This window comes from Thermobia domestica, chromosome 4 (genome assembly GCF_964235325.1).
Source record: "Thermobia domestica chromosome 4, izTheDome1.hap1.1, whole genome shotgun sequence".
Taxonomy (NCBI): Eukaryota; Metazoa; Arthropoda; class Insecta; order Zygentoma; family Lepismatidae; genus Thermobia; species Thermobia domestica.
Window position 1 is genome coordinate 157,014,100 of NC_137457.1, and position 23,485 is coordinate 157,037,584.

At 33.3% G+C, this 23,485-nt stretch overlaps 1 long non-coding RNA gene across 1 annotated transcript in view; it reads right to left on the reverse strand.

The window, feature by feature from the left end:
* LOC145683389 (uncharacterized) overlaps window positions 1-21,700 on the reverse strand; it is a 241,635-nt gene extending 219,935 nt beyond the window's left edge. Inside the window, exons 1-2 of the long non-coding RNA XR_014131070.1 lie at window positions 21,574-21,700; window positions 7,795-7,882 (exon numbers count right to left, since the gene is read on the reverse strand). This is a non-coding gene — a long non-coding RNA (uncharacterized LOC145683389). The remainder of the gene's footprint in view (window positions 1-7,794; window positions 7,883-21,573) is intronic.
* Between the last annotated feature and the right edge of the window lie 1,785 nt (window positions 21,701-23,485).

A 23,485-nucleotide genomic window follows, 5' to 3' on the forward strand; every position in this document is an offset into this window, starting at 1 on the left:
GGCCGCAAGAATTAAGACTATCTTTGAAGATGGTTTAGAAAGAAGAAATGCTATTTTCCTGGACTGAAAGTAGAAACTTTGCCGACACTAATGTTCTGGGTGTAGTTTCGAAGAAAAAAGAAATAGTGGATAGTAGTTACTGGTATTTAAATTCTCTTCTTCTAAGCATTTGTGAGAGAGAGAGAAAAGACAAGGAATGTAAACAATAGCTGTACTTTGTGGATTATGTCAGCATTCAATGAAGTATGAATGCGCTTCTGCCTTTGGACCGAAACGCGCGATTTGTGTATTCAGCTGTGAGCTAGAATTTTACGGAATAGAATTGGAAAACTTAACACAACACTGGTTAAGGTGTATGCATTTGCATCAACTCGGTTTCTCCCAGTGCCTATTTTTGCTCTAGTGAGTCGGTTTCGACAATGGGAATCGCTGTTCTTCTGTTTTTGAAATTTGTAGTACATGTCTCTGAAGTAGTATAATTCGCTAGGCGGCAAGGTCTGTGCTGAGAGGAGAAATGATTGTTGCATATTATATTTGAGTATTTAGTTCTGCTTCACAATGTAAATGGGAATTACAGTTTTTTGTACTTTGTAAGTAATAAGACAGTGTTGAATCTAATAAAATAATTGGTTGAAAGGCAATGCAAATCAAACGTAAGATATGACTTCCTAAGTTTAGATTACCAAAAATGGAACACCAAGTTCAAAGTGGGGGTATGTGTTACTTATCGTCTTTATTTATGGGTCAGTTGTACGTACGGTATTTTCCGCATGTTTACACTCATACTTCGGACTTTTTATATACAACTTAATATAGTAATTAATGTATACAGAGTTCAACCGAAATGTCCAGTTTAATTTCTGTCTGTTTGCACCATTGACAGAGTAATGGTTACATTTGTCATGGCGTTCAAACGTTTCCACAGTGTTCTTTCCATATAAAATGTAACTTATGCTTAGATTAATATGTGTATGTGAAGTTGTACATATTTCCGAATAGATATTTGCATGCGAATAAATGGGGACATTGTAGACAACTGACATACGATACAACTTGAAATTAAGTTAGGTTAGTTTGTTTTAGAAATAATCCGATGTGAGGAATGGTGTTTAATAACACTTTTTGTTCTCTCCAAACTCTTATTTATTTATTTATTTATTTATTTAATATACAACACAAGAGACTTAATACCCAATTATAGTGTTGTGTAGGTACAGTAAATGTTACGTACATACAATTCTTAATGGTTTCTATAGAAAATTGTTTGTTTCACATATTATTGGAACCTGTTCTCTGATAAACTAAATACATCCACTTGATCAGGATTATTTGCAATGTCATAATATAACGTATGTAGCGTCCATATATTTGATTTAAATAATATATTGCTTCTGGCTTTCGGACAATAAGAATTCCTTGTATTCTTTGCTTTGGTTTTGCAAGTGGGAATCTTCTGTGATATTTCTAGACCAACTCCTTACCAATCAAAATCAATCAATCTTATTATTAAGTAGCATTTATAAGAATAAGAATTCCAACATCCATCTTCGTTTTTCTAAAGTTTGGAAATTAATGTTATTTTCTAGATCATTGCGTGAACAATATTTGGAATAAAAACTAGCGTTCTTCTATGTATGAATTTTCAAGAATTTCGTTTGAACGCTCCCTATTTCTTGAATGTATTTCTTTATTGTTGAGTGTCCATACAATGGAACAATGTTCTGACTTTGACAAACATATCCGTAATAAAGTGTTGCTAACGTTGTCTCACTGAAAAAGTCTCCCCCTGTTCTGTACATTAAATTTAATTTTCTATAAGCACTGTTTGTTACAATATTTAAGTGCTGCATGAAATTCAGTTCAGGATCAAAACTAGCGACTAAATATTTAAATGTACGATGCCTAGACAGTTTAGTTTCTTTCAGTGCATAATCAAAGGTGAGAAGATTGCTTTTTTCTCATGAAAGGAAAGGATTTACAATTGGATACACACTGTTTACTAAAATGTTGTCAATGCACAATATTTGAACTCACAGTAGGTGTTGTTGTAGTTGTATGTAGTCTTTAGTTTAAATAATTCTAGAATATAATTTGAGATCATCAGTGAATGACGTGGGTTCTTGTCACCACGACATGGCGCGTCCTCAGGTTGCTGATCGAGGAGAACGCCTCTAGATATAGAGGTTAGCTGCGAATATACTGAGAAAGCAGTCGCGGAAAGCCGACTAGGAGTGGTCCTCCAGCTTGGGCGTTTGGGTAAGGCTAACAACATTATTCTGTAAAAAAAGCACTTGTTCAGAAATATTTACAAAAACCTCGGACAAGGACTGATAACTTGGCACGATCTCAGCAAAAGAAAATGGACGTGAGATTTGGAACCTAGAATATTAGAAGTCTTTATAGAGCAGGCGCGTTAAAATCCGTAACGAGTGAGTTAGAGAAATACAGGATGTACTTAGTAGGAGTTCAGGAACTTAGGTGGGAAGGAAATGGATATGTGAATTCCGGAAATTTTACGTTCTTTTCCCACGGGGAAGCAAATAAAATTACCAGTTAGGAACAGGGGTTTTGTTCACAAACGAATATTAACAGCAATTAAACGGGTTGAATTTGTTACTGACAGACTTTCTTTTATTACTCTTAAGGGACGGTGGTGCAATATCATTGTTTTTAATTTACATGCCCCAACTGAAGATAAGTATGACGATATAAAAGAGAGTTTTTACGAAGAAGTGGAACGCATATTTGCCAACTCCCGCGATACCATATGAAAATTGTATTAGGAAATTTCAATGCGAAGGTAGGACCAGAGGATATTTTAAACCGATTATAGGTAAAGAAGTCAGCATAAGGAAAGTAATGACAACTGTGTTAGGCTCGTGAACTTTGCAACATCCAAAAACCTAATCGTGAAGAGTACAAAATTAAAACATTGCGACGTTCATAAAAACACTTGTACATCACCAGACGGTAAAAACACACAATCAAATTGATCACGTTTTAGTAGAAAGAAGAAGGCAATCTAGCATAATTGATATCCGGTAGTTTAGAGGAGCTGATTGTGACACTGATCACTACCTGGTAGCAGCGATAACAAGAGAGATATTATCGTTGAAAAAGGTAATACTCATTTCCCGAAAACGTAGAGATTCTACTTAATGAAAATTAGAAGGGAGGCAGGTAAGAAAAGAATACCAGATTGAAGTTTCGAATAAATTCTTGGTTTTAGAAGATTCGCACTGCACGAGTATTGAGGATACTTGGATTGAAATTAAAGATAGCATTAAAAGTTCAGCAATAGAAAAATTGGGACACGCGGAAATACGTAGGAACAAACCATGGTTCGACTAGGAATGCCTTAATCTAGCAGACAGAGCAAACAGGCAAAATTACATTAGCTACAAAATCCGAATGAAATAACTACACAAAATTTCACAGGCGGCAAACTTTCAAAACTTTTAGAAGAAAGACAGGCTAACAACCTCGTGCTTATATATTAAAGAAATCTGAGGAGACAGTTCTCACTGATGCGAATAGCATCTTAAATAGATTGAAAGATTTCTTTGAGGATTTGCTGAACACGCCACCAACAACTAGTGTACGTGGAGAAGAGGAGATACACACCGCAGAACCGTATATTCCAGAACCCAACCGAATAGAAGTAGAAACCGCTATAAAGATATTAAAGAAACACAAATCTCTGGGTGTAGATTAAATTCCGGCTGAGTTAATTTTAGCTGGAGGCGAAAAATTGTGGAACAAGATACACAAACTCATTCACCTAATCTGATATGAGGAAGAATTACCAAAGAGTGGAAAGAATCAATCATTGTTGAAATTCAGAAGAAAGGCGACAAAACTGACTGTAATAATTATCGAGGTATTTCTCTTTTGTCAACACTCTGTAAAATGCTTTCAAATATTCTATTATCAAGATTGACCCTATACGCAGATGACATTATTGGAGATTATCAGTGTGGATTTAGACAAAATCAATCAACTATCGACCAAATATTTACCATTCGCTAAAAACTCGATAAAAAGGGGGAACACAATACCCCAAAACATCAATTTTTTTATTGATTTTAGAAAGTCGTACGACTCGGTTAGGTGAAAAACATTACACAACGTTCATACAGAAGTTGGAATACCGAGAAAACTAATGAGATTAAGATATGTTTAAATGAATGTCAAAGTAAGGTCTGGGTAGGAAAATTTTTGTCCATGAGCTTTCACGTCGAAAATAGCCTGAAACAAGGACATCCGTTGTCGCCATTTTTACCTAACTCATTATTTTACAGTACTGGAATACGCCATAAGGAAAATCAAAGCTAGCAATCAGGGCATAGAGTTGAACAGTATTCACCAGGTTATGCTATATGCTGATGATGCAAATTTAATAGGGGATGATAGGAGAACAATAGAAAGAAATGCAGAGATCTTATTAAAAGCTTGCAGGGAAATGGGTTTAGAAGTAAATGCAGAGAAAACTAAATAGATGTAAGTGCATCGGGACCGTAATACGGCAAATTGTGGATGCGTTAAAATGTGAAATAATAATTTTGATAAACTGGATACTTTCAAATATATATGATCGGTATTAACAGACGAAAATGGTAACTAGGAAGAAATTAAATGTCGACTAAAAGCAGGGAATTCGTGTTACTATTCGGTTCAAAATCTCTTGTCGTCCCGAATTCTGTCAAAGAATTTGAAGAATAAAATATATAAAACGATAATCATGCCTGTTGTTCTCTATGTTTGCGAAACATGTTCACTTACTCTGAGGGAAGAACATAGAGTAAAAGTATTTGAGAACAAGATCCTGAGACGAATATTTGGACGCAAGAGGAACTTGAATGGGGAATGGCGGAAACTTTATAGGGAAAACTACATAATTTATACGGTTTCCCAGCATTGTTAGGTTCGTCAAGTCTAGGAGGCTTAAGTCGGCAGGTCATGTTGCTGGAATGGAAGATAGTAGATACACTTTCAAAGTCTTAATTTTAAGATCCATCGGAAAACGGTTAACAAGACCTAGGTGCATATGGGAGGACAATATTAAATGAATCTCGCAGAGATAGGAATACAAAGTAGAAACTGGATTAATTACCTAAGGATAGAAGTTAATGGAAAGCTTTTGTAAACGCGGCATTGACCCTCCGTGTTCCATAGGCCATAGAGTTAGTTAGTTAGTAAGATATATTTCATTGTTAAATTTATACTTATGTCATTGTTGAATGTTTTGTGTTTAGTAAATTAGTGCGAAAAGTAAACATCTGTAAACAAAAGCGAGACGGCAAATTTACAATAAATATTGATGTTGGAGACGATAGTTTAGGTACGTCTACATTAAGCCAACCAGGATTTGTTGCTAGAAATTAATTTCGTATTATTGCTATATCGACCCCTCCCCACTTTTTTGCCAGGTATGTATTATATCAAAAAATTCATTATCTAATGCATGGTATTTTTCTCTTAATATAAGTAGATGCAGTTTAGAAAATCCATGCTTTACCAATATTAGTCCTGTTGCTTAGTGTCCTACTCCAGGTGCTGATAGTGACATCAGGAAAATATGAATAGGAATAGCATCCGTTTTGTTAAATAACTACTTTGTCATATTCCGAATCCAAAGAGAAAGGTTGATTTTCAGCTGTCTGAAAATAGTCATGCAGTTCTCAGGAAAAACAGAGTTTCTGTTGTTTTTCTGATTATTACAATCTCGTTTCCGTCTTTAAGAATTTAATTAAACAATTTGAATGGGAAAGAGAACTGCGAAAGACTTTAAATAAATTATAATAAATGTTGATAATGTAATCTTAGAAACTGCGAGTTTTTTTTTAAAATTTTCCATGTGCATTGTGTTGGAACTTGAAAGAATACTGTAGTTTGCTTCTGGAAATTTGAAAGGGAAAATCGTCTGTTAACAGTAGCCTTTTATTCGAAAAAACTGACAGAAGCAGATCAACAGAGGAGTATATATGAAATTGTATTTATTCTCTTGGTTACGTTGATAAACCTGGTTAGACACTATATTAGTAATTAGTACGTGGTCTTTACTGACTACAAGTGTGTATAATCGATATAAGGAATTGCTAAAATACTACTAACTTACATACAGAACTTTGGGAGAGTCTTTATGTTAGTTGTCTTTCCCGGTGAAACATATTAGGTGTCAGGACTAGGTGCTAGTCGATCTTTTGACGAGAGTTAAGGATTCTTTAGAGTTTTCTGAGGTCCGTAAACAGGTAGGGGTGAGTATAATGAAAAAAATGAGAATAGCCAATACCTGGAATATACCGTTGATAAAAGAGAACATTGATGTTTTAAAAGGAATAAATATGGGACTGTTAAAAATTGAAGCGAGAATGTGTAAAGGTAAAATGTACTTGATTCTACTTTGAACAGTGCTATTTGGATAAAAACTGTAGAGCATATAACTGTCCCTACAAAATATGTATTCCTAAGCATCTACAAAAGCTAGTAATTGAATACTTTTATGAAAAAACATATCTTGTAGACATTCTGGGACATGATGCACTTTAATTAAAATAACGAAAAATTTACAAGTGAGATTCCACAGTGGAAGACGTAAGAGGGTATGATAAATCTTGTATTTAGTGCCAGAAAATGAAAAATATTAACAAAGGAAAAATAAGTCTGCTAATATTGAAATATGAAAAAAATAATCTCTGAAAACTACAAGTTCGACATTACGGGCCGAATTCCTGTGTGAGACGACTACGAATTTGCGCTAATAGGGGTTGGCGATACATATTGATTCGTTCTATGAAAAACAACGAAGTGTTGAATCCATTAATGATTTTTAAGAGGTTTTTAGAAGTATTTAGTGGACTAGATATTCCTGAACCTCTATAAATGGATAATGCTTCTGTTTTCGTTTCACAACACTTAAAATTGTTCTAGTTTAGTCTAAGTGTTAAGTAGATTAGTATCAACCCTAACTCCTTGAAGCGTATAGTGCGGAGAGGTTCATGAATACTCTGAAACATTCTTTGAGAAATTATTGTTCGAATAACAAAATCGACTTATTTATTTAACTTCAAGGTGATAATTAAAAGTTTCAAATATATTTATTCATCCATCCCAGCGATATTTTTTAACATTTTTTTTCATAACGAGGATTTCGAAATATTATTAGACATTAGTTTTCACTTCGTTTTATATACTAAATACATGTGGTATTTTTGTAATTTTTGATTGTCTCTCAAGACGGAGTAATTGAAGTATTGAATGCTGAATATGGTGAAAAGGGCCGCTCATATGTCATATTATAGTCCAAAAATTAAAATATATAAGAATTGCACATTTGAAATGGTCTTTTTCTTCTAAGCACAATTAGTTGAGCATTTAATGTCATATTTGTACGTTTACAGAGGAATAAGTGTTTGAATCGATTATAAACGTATAGTTCTGATTATAAATAAATTTCAAGTTGTTTATAAACATTGCCATTTCAAGTTGTTTATAATTGTCAGATAGTTTCTTATTGTTAATAAAATTTATAGAACAGATTAATTGATTTTAGTATTTGAAACCTTTTACTATATTTCAGTATATTTGAATGAACAGTTTTCTAATATTTATTTTCTTCTCTAATTGAACAACTGGCAACATATCATCTGCAAACCCTACATAACTGTTCATTATAGATGTTATAGAAATGCCAATATCATTATATATGGTCTTTCTGAACCAAATAAAGTGCACTTACGACTAAAAGTATATTATTTATTTTTTCTCATAAAATCAAACTTTTTCGATCCTTACCATTTGGGTAATGCGAAGCAGAAATTGACAAGTTGTAGATAATCAGAACAGTAATAATAATCCAAAACATTCCCATATGCTGCTTCATCTAGAAGTAAATATAATTGAATAAATAGAATGATTGACGAGAACGGGTTTTGATATTCTAAATTTAGTATTAAAAACTACAAAAATATATAAAATGATTATTACGACTAAGAAAGGACAAAGACATCATAAGGTTTCCTGCAAGATGGGATTTTTTTTATTTTAAATTTCTTTATATTATGTACCACGATGAGTTCCATAAAATGCTTATTTTGCTATCCTACCTAACCGTAAGTGCCCATGCTTCACAAAGGTGCAGAACATAAAGTGTAATATTTTTTTTCTAATTGTTATAAAGGTCCACATATCTGATATATAAAATTGCACTGAACAACAGAATAATTCATTTTCTTTTCCCATTAAACTCTTAAAGTTAAAAGAAATTTGGCTTAAATGTTTTAAGATATTATCTTAACACATTATATTTCAACTTGACTACCATTAGAAATTTTATTCATATAAATTAAGGTCCAGTGGTAACAGCCTTTCAGAAATAGTTTACCTTCATTTACTTTTACATTAATATCCAGTACTTTTGCAATACTATAATTATCAGAAGAATTTCAAATATTTTAAAAACTGTCTACTTAAGGATTGCAATACATTTCCCAAGCAATGCCAAATATTATCAGCAACATAATTCTATATTATCGTATACCCACCAAACGTTATACAAGAGAGAATTCTACCCGTCTTAATTGTGAATGACATAGTTGCAGACCAAATGGTTAATCGATTGTTTTATGATGAAAACTGCTAAAAGAAAACTATATTGAACAGACAAAACTTATTATCCCTATCGATCATCCTGTTCATTAGAAGAAAGAAAAATATAACTATTATTTTTTGCTAAGTGTGAAGAGGCCCTTTGTTATATGTACTTCCGCTACAATTTGTTAAATTCAATTATAATTTTTAACTAACTTGTTTCATTCTACAAGTGAATATTATTAAAATTATTAAAAATCTTCAATTCAATGAAGACAAGACGCTTCTCATTTATGTTCTCCATTTCCAGAGAGCTCAGATAGACATATATTTCTTTATATTCATAGCAAGAGCTACGAATAAACATAAGGCGTTCCCTTCCTGCTTTCGTGCATTTCCTTTAGCCTAGCAAATGCTTCATAGTTGATTGATCTCAAGATTAATCGTTTTCTCATTTAACAAAACTATAGAGGACACGTTTGCAAGCGGTATTAATCATGGAGATTTGCCAGACGTTACATCGAGTGAAGAGGACCCAATATTCCCGTTGTCAACTACTTCCAATTTTACGAGTTATCATCCAGAACTACGAAGACGCCTGAAAGGTATATTTTTCCTTCCATACTACAAGAATGACGCCAGTCACCCAGAAATCATTCAAATTAGTGCTATTTCTTTATACTCATAACCTAATACTTACTCTTTTCACCTTACCTTTAATATTAGTAACTTTTTCCAAGATTGAATCCTTTGAATTTTACTAACATTATAAAATCACCCTGTACGGTAAGGATACGTGCAGGACATCAGTCTTCATCCTCATATTATACATACCTAAGTTTGATTTTCAGTAGCTGTAATCTTAGGTTTTAACTGATTTTCCCACTACGGCACGTAAGCAACATATTGTATGGTCGTTTTGTACACAAAGTAAAAAAAATGCAAATTCACGTTTCTAGGCTTTCGAAACTACTTGTACGCAGTAGTATATACGACTTATATACACGCATATAGTTCCCTTTTTAACTTGTTTTTGTCGAAAGTTACCTGTAAATTATGTTGCATACTTATTCATAACATTATTTATCGGTTGACCGAATAAGTTTGTCATTTCGTAGTGATTGTTCTTTCTTTAATAGTTCTCTATATATTCCACATATTGTATTTTGTTGTTTTATTGACGAATAGTAGTACAATTACACTGTGTTACAGTGTTTTCTGTACTGGAAGCTATTCACTGACTGTAGTCGTAATTCGTGCCCTGATATTAAAACCATGAATCGTTCATTTGTATCAGCTTCCATTATCCCAAAATTAGGAAAAGGGAATTTTTATATTCATTTTCTCTTCTCGAGTTTATAACACATTCCGCTGTGTACTTGCATTACTGTGTAGAAGTCCTTATCACTGTAATTACATTTTATTGTTTTGACTTGCGAATTTGTATTTTCCTACAGGAGGAAGAACTGGGGTGTTATGTATCCCTTTAGCGATATCCGCACAATTGTTCGGGATGTGCAGCTAGCAATTACAATCACTAATAATTATATATCTTTTGGACCATTTTATTTCTTCGGCCGGAGAGGGCTTGCTAAAATTTTGCAGGTTACATGAGTTGTACAGATGCGTCAATGCCATACGAAAGTGTGTTTTTCCTTTGTATGCGGTTGAAGTTTAGAGGGGATTCATAAAAATGCTAAAAAAGTTTCCAGTCCCGAAAAGGGTATTCAAAATATACACATCCTATTGTTAACATCTGAATTTGTTGGACAAAGATAAAACTGTGTTGCTGAATATCTCCCTTAGATTTCTTTTTTGTAGAAAGGATTGTGTGTGTTGTGTGTACTAAGGTATACCGAAAAATATAACACGGCTTGTGATAAAACCATATGAATTGTAATTTCATTGCAAAAGCGGAGATCAGGATAAAAAATTGGCTCCAAATCTGAGTTGTAAATCTTGTGCAGTGAATCTTCGGGGGAGACTAAATGGAACACTGTAAGTCAATATAATACCCAAATTTGACTTCCGCTATTCCATTTTGTCAGTACAGCAAACACTTACCTGTAACTGTTTCGCCTGCAAAATAGTAGCTAGTTTGATAAAATGATAGTTTGTTATGAATGTGCTACTTCCGTAGATTGTGATTTCGGAAATGAAGGAAAGGAAGATCCTTATATACTGAAAAATCTTCACAGCATCAATTACTATCTTAAAGTAAAATAAATATTTTGTTTGCACTTATCCAAGTCCCAGGCTGAACTACTAGTTTCGAGACTACAAGAGTAGAACTTTTTAGAGTAGAACACAAGAAGTAGCTACATATCGTTTTCGCGGATGTGAACCAGTGAAGTTTTTCGACTATCCCGAAGGTTTGGTGTTCTGTGTAGGATTGGCATTTATTCATGGATTTTCACAATTCAGTCTAAAACTAGTGTTGTAACACATGAAAATAACTACTCTGCTGTTAAGGTTGCTTATGCTGTAAGTAAGTAACGTAAGAATTATTATGCTTTCGCTTGAGAAATTTTAGTACGCGGAACATCCACGGCCCATTTGTGATTTTAAAGTTTTTGACATTTTTTTAGGGATGTAATCTTGGTATATGGATTTTGTTACTTTTTCTGTGAATATAACAGTAGGACAAACGATCAACACTGCAACGGAAAACAATAGCCTGGATGTTTTTTACTCCCAGACAGAATACTGCTAGTTACGAAACTCTTGTCGAACCGCAGAATGTGCACTTACTGCCATTCCACATAGAGATTAATAAAGATTTTCGTCAAGTCTCTAGATAAAGAGGGCGGTGGCTTCTGTTACCTGAATTCAGTATTTTTCTGTATCACGGAGCGAAAACGAATGATGAGCGTTTTTTTTTTTTTTTTTTTTTTGCTGAAGAATTCACTAAATTATTTTCTGGGGAACAGAAAATGTTAACAGTTTGTAACATGCCTATGAAACTTAGTTCCTCATTAGCTACAAACTTCTGTCTCGAAAACACGTTCAGTTTCAGAGGAACTAGGTGAAAGATTTTATCAACCAAACCTTGCGCTATTGAAGATAAATACACGGGAAAATGTGAATTGGTCTCTATGCTAGTTTGACTATTGTTGAACAGTGCAAACAGAACATGAGCGAGCGTACAAAAGAATACACCGATTATAACATTTACCAGTTTGTGAAGCAAGAAAGTTTTCTTATTTTGTTTTAGTAACAGAGAACATGGAAGTGCGTAAAAATTTAACGCCAATTAGAACATTTTGTAAAGCAGTACACTATTCTTATTTTATTTCACTACTGTATGCGGTGTTTCATTAATGTTGTTTAAATACATATTTTATATGCATTCTAAGTTAATGTTTATATTTACATTTATGTCTTAGGATGTGTGGATGAGTCTACTCCGCTCTCAATTGTCCATAAAAACAAATAAGAATATTCTCGGGCCCATGGGCGAGCATAGTACCTTTCCCGAGGGAACAAACACCTTAAAAGTAGGCAATTTTGTGACAAAGACCTTCAACTGAAGGAACAATTCCATAAAACCATTTTCTCTAAATGAAAATCTAAGATGCAACTGGCTGCTTGAGGCTCTCGTGGCCAGACATTAGCAGAATTGTATCTGCAGACTGTCCTCTAAATTTCATACTTATACACCAAAATTTAGACGGTATTTACGAGTACTGTAATGTTTGATCTGGTATATTAATCATATTGTATATAAAACTTTAATCAGCAATTTCTCAGGCCGGGAGACTTATACACAAGTTCCAATTACATCACATCAGTTTAAAATAATCTATAGGAATCAGTTATTATTTATAGGAAACAGAAAGAATGTTTGAATGTTGCTGAGTGTTATCTACAAGAGAAAATATATGTATGACTTAAGAAAGTATTTCATGACAAATATGGTGATACTCTTTCATTCAAATATGTTCTTCATGATTTTATTTTGCAGTATGTATTTGTCTATGAAGATAAATTATCTACATAGTAACAACAGTGATGCTAACAACGTACAAGGTTCTTCTTGTCTTTGATTATTCATCTTTTTTCTTTCAATTGTACGTACAATTTAAATTCTTTATGAAGTTAAGAATTCTGTTTGGTTGTCTGTATAAAGTAACGAAGATTTTAACACCATAATTTTACCCTATTACCCAGATATAGCTGATATGTATGTCCACATCTCAAATAGTAAACTCGAGTCTTTTATACTATTTCTATAACTCGTCTTCTTATATAAACATTTATTCCTAACTTTAGTCGTTTACAAATAATTACTTAGACAATCGAAAGTAATCTAATATACTTCACGATAACAATTTATTTATAAACACCTACGTCTCTTCTGATTCTTGCTGAATATGCTATCTAGACACCACGAATACTTTTCTGAATTTGATTAAGAGATGATGTTGCGTGTCTTGCTGTCATTTTGTAAAAACCAAAACCATTGATAAATGTAAATATCTTAATTAAATTATGAGGAAGTTCTTGAAGATCACAGTAGTATGTGACTAAACTCGAAACTCTATTCATAACCAAACTGGCTTCTGCGTTTCTGAATTCTTGTTAGGAGGAATGAAAACTAGCACAAGGGATAGTGTCTATATTTCTAACAACCCACTGCGACCCACTCTCTCATAAGTTCTCACTACATGAATGAGTGAATTAGTGGTTACTAAAATAACCACAGATTGTTTTCTACCGTGTACATAATACTTATTACCCAGGAAAAGTAGCACGTTGTGAAATCATGGTATGACAACGAGGTACTTCCGTTGGGATTTAAAGGGAATTTTCCCATTAAATGGACTAAATAATCTAAACATTCTTAGAAACGAGGTAGAGATCAGGGTAATATGTTGACCTCCTAGCGTAGCGTAGTTTGTCGCGAGCTGCCTGATTGCCGCTGTCTTCGAACCACTAGTCTCCACTTAAGTTTGCCGCAATATCTGATGAAACATGTTTGAGGGTAAAAATCGTTGAGAGTGTTTATATATATATAAACTCTGGCAAGCATCTAACCAATTTATTTCATCACAATGAAATCCCCGCATAGTTTTCTGAGGGTTCGGAATTTAAAATTGAGATAATAGGAGTAACAATGCCAAAACACATTTCTGTATCAAGGGGAATGTTAAGACAGAATCAATAGTAATGGAATTGATAAATGCAATAGGAAGAAGTTGGAGGGGATATGAACTCTCAGTCAAACCGTTTATAATTGTTCTGCTCTTAATACACTTTTACTAAATTTTATAAATACTGCTAAACAGAAATAACATATATTAGTTTCAAAATGATTGAATATGCAACTGGGACCACCACCGTTATACAAGAAGTTCAGTAATTTTAACTAAACCTTATTGCTTTCTATTTATACTCCCCTATTAGGCTACATGTAACAGTAAAACCTATAAACCATAACCGAGCAAAAAATTATTAAATAAGAATTCGACCAATTTTATCTAAACGATATTAGATTCATTTATACTGTCATATGATACTGCATTTAGCTAGAAAACCTGTAAAGCATACAAAACAACGTCATTATTAAATAAACACGCAATTACTTCAGGTGTTCAGAAATGATTGGCACTACAATTAATTTGTTTATACAGCAACCAGTTATTGAAGGAACGGTTACAGTTTATTTTAGAAGTACTCCCCGGCAATGTCTATACACCTTTGCCAACGTTCTGGAAACTTCCTTATTTGTGTTGCAAACCATTCTTTGGGGGTATCTTTCTGCCACTGCAGGACAAATGCGTGGAGTTCATCATTTTTGCTGAACTTTTTACCTCTCATGCCCTCTTGTGTCGAATAAAGCATAGGAGTCAGATCCGGCGAGCATGGAGGCTGCGGGAGTACACTAAACCCTAGTTCATACACTGCGGCAATTGTCTGGCGACTAACATGTAGTCGTGAATTGTAGTGTTTAGAAGAACGCCACGGCCCCATTTTCCTTGTCTGCGTTGTTGAATGCGCCGGCTGAGTCTATGTAGTGAACTGCAGTAGCTCTACTGTCGATGTACGTATTGGGAGTAAGCCATTCACCCAGAGTATCCCTTCCTGATCTCAGAAAACTATCGCAATTGGTTTCCGCACGAATAGTCCCATCCATGTCTTTTTGAGAGGAGGGCTTCCAGTATGCCTCCATTCCATGGACTGGCGTTTCTTTTCTGGAGTCACGTAGAGGAACTAAGTTTCGTTGACGGTGACCAGATACTGAAAGAGCTCCGTCGGATGTTCATCGTACTGTTGCATCAACTGCTGGAAAATCTCCACACGCTTTTGTTTCTGTACAACGGTGAGCCCTTTAGGCACCCATTGTGCAGCTACATATTCTCATGAATGGTAGTTTAGAGGGAATCCCGCGAGAGACCTGTTTCTTTCTCTAGTTCATCAAATGAGATTTTGCTCTGCTCATTGTCAAATCATTCACTCGCGCAGCATTGCTTTGTCTGCGTGCAGTTGCAGGACTTCCAGTGCGTTTGTTTTTTCAGCACTGTCTTTGCCTTCTTTGAATTCGGATACCCAACAAAACATGGATCTGTGACTTGGTGCTTTGCCTCCTCATGCGTCAAATGATCTGTTGTGGTTGTCTGAAGTAATTACTCTTTCCCTCCAGATAAGCCACACTGTCCACCCTTGCCTATGTGTGTCTGCTTCCATGCTGTTTTTTCGCTGTCCAACATCGTCATGGCACGTTGGAACAACTGCTGCTACAATGTGCTACCAACGGAAAGAAACAAAACCATTTAGTGGGGTTTGATAGTAATATAGTCTATCTTAATGCATACTTGAACAAACATTTCAAACTGCTACTTGGCACCAGTTATATGGGGGAGAGACAATCATTATTGAACGAACTAAATAAAATAGCAAAAAATATTAACATAATATAAATGCGTGTGACATAATATATAGAGATACATGAAGGTAGAGGACATTTCGGTAAGCAACCTAAATCGTGTGTTCAGGAGAGGGTAAATTTCTAATAGAGGAGTGATATTGAAGTTTACAAAGTAATTAATTTAATACTTATATATGATTTACATTTTTACACAATGATCAGTTCAAATTCACGAAAAAATACCAGTACCCTCATATAAAGATTTATAATACAAATTATTTTTTTAATTCAAAGCCAATGATGATCTTGATTCACGTAAACGTTCTTCTCCTCCTTTATCTTCCGAGTTAACCGAAATACTAGGATTTGATCATGTAGAAAAGGAAAATATTACACTTGTTAATCACGCGCGTTATCCACTTAATTTACAAAAATCACTACCCGCAAACATATATATTTATAGCGATATTGTACAACTACAACTGGTAGGCGATATTGTTGCTCCAATGTTACATTTTATAAAACAAATATTAAAGAGTACGGTGACAGTAATGTGCATATATTTGAAACTCCCCATTATGTCACTGTACAGCTTAAACAGTTTGATCGAATTGTTATTGATTTAAGAAATAGTACAGGTAATCGACTTCTCTTCCAATATGGTGGTGCATGTGTAAAATGACATTTTCGACGTCGTGATTAAGAAGAATAATAATAAGTTATTTAAAATAAGCTAATGAAAATATTAATAGTAAGAAAGATGCAGTGTGAGTGTACGAAATCAGAATTATATTTATTTGCGAGTTTCCACACTCAAACAAATTTTATAGGTAATGAAATAGTGCCATATATACCGGTTGCTTTATCGTCTTTTAATGCTCCAATAGAGTTTGTAGTAACCACTCACATTAATGATTATATTGATTTACCACACACTATGTTAGGTGTTATAGGTAAAATCACTAAAGCTGATGATTCTAATTTAACTTCTGCCGATAAGAAAATTGTACCTCTAAATTAATTTCACAGTGCAATGTTCAGTGAGGTAAAAATATGTCTGAATAACCAACTTATATCCTACTCCGCGCATATTTATCCTTATCGATCCTTTATAGAAAAACTATTACATCACGATGCCAATGCAAAAACAACAGATCTTCAGACTGCTATGTGGTTTAAAGATACCGCAAGTCATATGGATAGTGTGGCCGATATGAATGTAGGATTTAAACAACATAATCTTCTGACTGAGTTAAGACAACCATTTGAACTACTGTGTTAAATTCACGGTGATATATTCAATCAAGAAATTTTCTATTGAATGGTGTACAACTGCGTATTAAGTTAATACCCACCAAAGCGTTTTTTGTCTAATAGGCGAAACTGTTGCTGTGGGAAAAATTAAAATTACAGATGCAACGCTGCTGGTGAAAAAGATGGATGTATCCTAGTTGTAAAAATGGAACAAAATAATGTATTACAAAATCCTACCTTTAGAGTAAAATATCCTATAAGAAAGGATCATGTAAAACAGAAACTTTACCACAGGGTATTAAGGATAGCACACTTTTAGATCTGTCCTCCAGAATAGTGCCTAAAGGTATTGTACTGGTTTTGCTACTAATGCTGATTTCAATGGTATTTATACGACAGATCCTTTTAATTTTAAGAATTTCAGTATGAACGTCTTTACATTGTATGTTGACGGAACACGTTCTATACAAAACATTACATTGATTTAACTCGTGATTCTAGTGCTAGTGCTGCATTTCATACTAGTCTACAACGTAAGAAAGTGGACGTTAGAGGTTCATTTTAACCAAGCACTGACATCTCATTTAACAACAATTATTTAGGCGAGTTCTCTTCTCAACTTAACTTTAGAAATGATTTCCAAAGAAAAATATATGTTGATTGAAATGTTAAATAGACTTCAACATTATGAAACATTATAGCAAAATCTGTCTAATGATTATTTTATTGGTCTATAAGCTGCAGAGCATTTTCCACGTTTTATTCACATATTTCCTGCTGCGATAACTATAAACACTGATTCTAGTGATAAATCAGGTGAACACTCGGTTGGTGTTTATAACTCAAATTTACGGGTTAGTGAATATTTCGCTAATTACGGTCTAACACTTAATATATCATATCATATAACGTTTCTAAAATGTAATTGCTTATTTTATACATGAAACAGTAAACGCATTTTAGGTGATTTATCTCAATTTTGTTGACATTACTGTCTTCTGTATTTAGCTTGTCGCTCGTCTGTTTTTTCATACAGTTTTTCTTTAACAAATTCTCAATTTCCACCTTTGATGCTAATGATATTATGCTTTATTAATTTATGAAAATATAGTAGTAACTGGAGCGAGATTAAGTTCTAAGTAAGCCATATATATATATGTATGTGTGTGTGTTTGTGTCTGTGTGTGCGTGAATAACCAGACTCGTTAAATGGTGTTAGTATTTAATATCTGCTCTACTATGTTGCCATTGAAAAATATGCTCGTTAAAGAGAACGAGTATACCCTGATGTTATACAATGTGTGGAAAAACACTACCGGAAGTGTCATGTTCATAATGTTGTTGTTGTGCGTAATTTGAACTTTAAAGTTTCTGCGCATGCGTGTAGCTTCTACTAAATTGGAATTATAATTTTATTGCGCATGCGTTATCAAGAGTTCCGTAAACTGTCTGAGGGTGGGTGTGAAGTACCAGACTTGTCAAATGCTGTTGTTATTTTCTTAATATTTCCTCTACAATGCTGCCACTGATAAAAAAATGCTCATAAAGAGAACGAATACATTCCTGATGTTAGATAATGTGTGGCAAAACACCACCGTCAGTTTCATGTTCATACTCTTGCAGTTGTGTGCAATGTTTCTGCGCAAGCGTGTTGCTGTGTGGTGTTCATAGTCGTAAGAGGTTATTCGTTGCGCGTACGCTGCTCGAGGGAACCGGAACATTTACTGGAACATGAATCTGAACATGAATCGGAACCAGAACAAGAATCGAAACTGGAACACGAACTGGAAAATGGAACACAAACCGGAACATGCGCAGTAGATCAAAAATCTCGCCCAAGTGTCACCACCCTACTTCCATGGTATATTTCAAATAGCAAATCAGAATACCGTCTTTTAGTCATTGATATTTGTGACATGCTCAGTGGTAAAATTAAATAAAATAGTAGTGGCAAAACTTCTAAGAATAAAGCGTCCTAAAGTAATGTAGTACATAATATTCTTGAGAAAAGAGGTGCCCATATAATTGTTTATTTTAGATTGAAATCATGGATCTTGTTTAAAGTGAATAAGTCGCTATTATATTTATGATATAAACTACATTTGCCTTCAGAATTTTGCACAGTAAACTACCAGTAACAGTTGATGGTTGCGCAGCTGCTTTGACTTAACGTTACTTTTATAGTGATTATTTTGTGACAATTGACAAGGAAGAAACAAATATTATAATGTTAAAGATATTATTACATTATAAAGTTACATAGTTAAATTTACACCTGAAATGTTCAACTTCTAAAGAAATATCTATGTCAGTATTATTTTGTAGAAATAGTCATTTGTGTTCATGTCACAAACATAAATTAGAATTTGACAACTGGTTCTTCTTTGCCATTTGTATCACGATTATTAATTTATGATAGTGAGGAAAGTGGCATCTAATAAGGCGGAAAGCTCTACATTATTATCCCATCATAAAAACTTGTTTTCAATATCAAACTGATTGTTCTTTTCTATTATGGGTAAGTTGGAAAGAATATGTAACAATGTTATAAGAAAACATAATCAAAAGGGGGATGAAAGTCTGTCAGAATGCCAAGAATAATTTAATTATTCAAACGAATACTATAAAGCTTTGACTTTGGTCAAAGTATATCATACCTATTATTTGACAAGAAAGGAAGGAACATGGATGACCCTGTGTATACTTTGTACGTTGCTAATTCATGTCGCAATAAATTTCTAGGTGCGATTCCTTTGTTAGGGCTCGAAGTAAAACCTAGTGATCATTTATTAAAACGTAGAACTCTCAAAATAAATTAGCGTTTAGTTTGATGAGGCCGATTCCTGAGACTTGAATCCGGGTCTCATGATATTTACAAAATTATAAAATGATTTCTTAGATTCTCAGTATGGTTACCTAAACAGAAGAAGAGAACTTCAGGACAACGTGTCTCTTGCGTTCGATCTTAAAACCATAACAGTTGAGTTACGTGTAAAACAAATAGGACGTTCATATGTGCAAAACAGAAAGTAAAGTTATGCCAGAATTTTAAAAATTGAACAAAAATAAAAGAAACAAAGTAACATGAATCGCAGTTTTATTTCACTAGCAGGAATAAATCCAGTATATTATAATTTGTTTCTCACCTATGTTCTTTAAAGCTTATATTGTAGTAACGCTGTCGTGTAGTGCAATAGGTGGAATGAGTAGTATTAAAGGTTTAGGTGTTTTATCCACCCAAGAATCCTTTAATAAATCAAATTCAATTGCAACATTTCAGAATATTTTGCTTTATCGACAACCGGAATTTTCTTAATAAACGATTGAGGGACTGCAATTAAAAATTCCTATTATTCTTGAATATTTCACCAACGTGTCTATGTGAAGATTTATGAAGGCTTATTCTCGAATCATCTAAGATAATAATAATCCTATTTTTAATAGAATAATATTACTAAATAATATTTGGGGATAAAGTACTGGATATTAATCAGACACATTTTCCTCTGTAATTGAAGCGCCCTTTAACACAACAAGGTAACCGAAAAAGGAGCTTTTGAGTTAGAGAGCTTATAAACGTAAAGTGTAAGATTACGATATGAGGTATAAATTGTACTTATCTCACAGAAGACACTTTGTATACACAGTAGAAGCGACAGGAAGTAATTCATCATATCTTCTTTATCTACGTTTTACGAGGAATCAAGGTAAGTCGAGTTATTTGTTATTGCATACGTCCCTTCAATTATTAAATAAGAGTCGTTGCTTTCTTGGTTAGGAAACGCTCATTTTATCAAGTATTAAAATTAGAGTTTTATATGTTGTTGACCCGAACATTAATATTGATAATTCATTTCATAAATTTTACTTTAAAGTGGATTTATAATTTTATTTTATCTTATCGGTCATTTTCTACACCAGTAGCCTTTTTCCTCTTGAATGTACTTACAAAAGTATAGTTTAGGCATTCGAATATACATTGAAACAAAATCCATTTATGTTTCTACACCAACGTTAGTATTCGCAGCACTTGTTTCGAATTTTTATATAATAGTTTAATCTATTCAAGGTACTATTCCTTTATGTGTAATGCTTTTTCTTAGATTTCTGTAATAGATATACTGAAAGTATGTGACCGGACTTAACAATCTTTATACATGACTCAAATATCTTTAAATGTAGCTATCCTCGACTTAAATTTAACGAACTTTCAAAATATAAACATTATTATTATCTATGATATTTTACATTAAAAAAAATAGTTCTGTCTTAGACATTTTACATTTGCGAAACATTTAACCATTGCTGGAAATTTTATATAGACATATTTCTTCATTTTATTTTAATCTAACCATGGTTAGACTTAGGATATTTATTGCATTACGAAACTCTAATCATCATTATTAGGAAATTTATACCTCCGCATTACATTCATTAAAATACCCCACTATGACATGGTTCTTCTTTACTATATTTAAATTAACGTATCGCATGAAGTGTGAGCACAAGGAATTTTAATAATACAAGAAAAAAGTTTTGTATTAATCCATGGTAATAAATACTATACAATATGGTCAGTTAACATAAAAGAAAAACTAAATACAATTAATTGAAATATACGTTTTTGTATACAATAAGACAAACCTGCAGATTGTAAAGGATTACAAAATAAGGTGCAAAATTAAACAAAATCTACATAGAAATCTAAGTGAGTAAATAATAATTTTGTTAATGTACAAGCATATATATTATTTTACATTTGTCCATATTACATTCTTTGTGACGAGTAAGTGTGTTTAATAATGAAAGTGCAAATAGTTGTTCTATAAAATACATACAAGATCAAATATGAAAAGCATTACCATTTTCATAAAATGTAGGAGATAAAATGTGTGTCGAGTCTGTAAGTGGTTGCCCGTAAAAGGGTACTTATTCACATTTTCTATAATTCTTCCAATGAACAATACAACTCACAAACATTAGCTCGCTTCATACATTATTTTCACAAAACAAAACACTACATTCATTGAGTTCTATTGTTAAACAGAAGTTTTTTAATTAATAAGTGAAAATATTATTTTGTGGTCCTTTTGAAATTCATAGTTGATTATAAACTTGTTACTTACATAACAATCTTCTAATCGAAAATGTTATGTACATTAAACTATATATCAAATGCTTATAATGTTGAGAATGGAGGTTTAAGCACTGATATGAAGGAAAATGCTAAAAAAGAATTTATTGCACACTGCACAAATTACGTTAATTCAGTTTCTATAAAGAAATCTCTTATATAACTGGGATAAAATTATGACAAACTCAGTTAATATTATATAATTTCGATACACTACCATATAAAAAAATAGTGCCTGATCTACAATACTATGCAATTAAGTTTAATATAATAAAACGTTAAGCTAAATTACCGTGCATAACTGAAATATGACTCACTTGCTCATTTTTAAATTTTTAGTTCCATAATTTTGCAACCATAGCAGCGGATAATACGAGCTATGCTGCTTAAAACAGCTATCATCAAGTTCGATATATACTACAACCAGTCTTGTCAATTTAGTGCAAACCCAGTCAGTTGTGTCTACGAAACTTTCCTTAACACTCATATACGTAATATACAATCACCACCGCGATCATTATGGACACCTGTAACTTGATGAACGAATTCATAAGACAGATAAAGGCACCGCAGTACAGAGCAGAAAAATGTAAATTGCGATGGTCAGGAAGATGATAAATTATATCTAAACGCTAATATCTTATTAGTTCACGAACTGTCATGATTAGTATCTCATAAATTTTGTTGAGTTATAGTGAGGTCATCGGTAAACAGAAATGCATCATGCGTGTAAACCTCAACTTAAACGTAGGAAACTACCCTGATGGGAGAAATAGAATTAGAAAGAAACTCTAACTTACTCTGTTGCAGTTTGTAACAGTAGTCTGATACTGCTTTCTCCTCGAAAAAGTGATCGCCGTTGTTTGTTCAATTTACACCTTAAGTTACATGTAAAGCTTTGATGATTGTATATTACAGTCCATTATGTTTATAATGACCAAAGAACCTACAGTATATGAACTAGACTTAATACTACACTGAAGGTGTACACACCCATATTATCATTTCTTAACTGATTCCCGAAATGATAAGTTGTCTAACAGGGGCAAAGTAGTTCATGTAGTGGGCAATGTGACAGCTAAAACCTGTCGTTTTCAAGAAAATTAGTTTTCGTGTTTCTAGCTGGGAATCTCATTTAAAGGCAGAAAATCGTTAAGCCGCAAAACAATTATATATTTTGTGACATGAAGAAGCACAGTATGCATTAGTACTTTTGTATTGGCTTGTAAATATACGAAATATAACCCAATTATCACATTTACGCTGTTTTCAAACGACCAATTCAAACACATTACATCTCATGGTTATTTTAAAAATGTCGTACTTGTGTCAGTATAAATGTCATACTGCCTTACCATCCAACATAGGAAGGCTTCATGTATGCCATGTTTTACCCAATTAATATTTTTGCGCTAGACAACATTTCAGACATACCACAATTACGAATGCTATAATAATATTTCGTTGGGTTAGTATAGCATTGAAGGTGCTAAGTATCACTAAATTTCAAACACTGTTTTAGTCAGCGACGAAAGAAAATAATCATTCTAACTAACTAACTAACTAACTCTATGGCCTATGGAACCCGGAGGTTCAATGCCACGTTCGCAAAAGCTCTCCACTGACTTGTATCCTTAGCC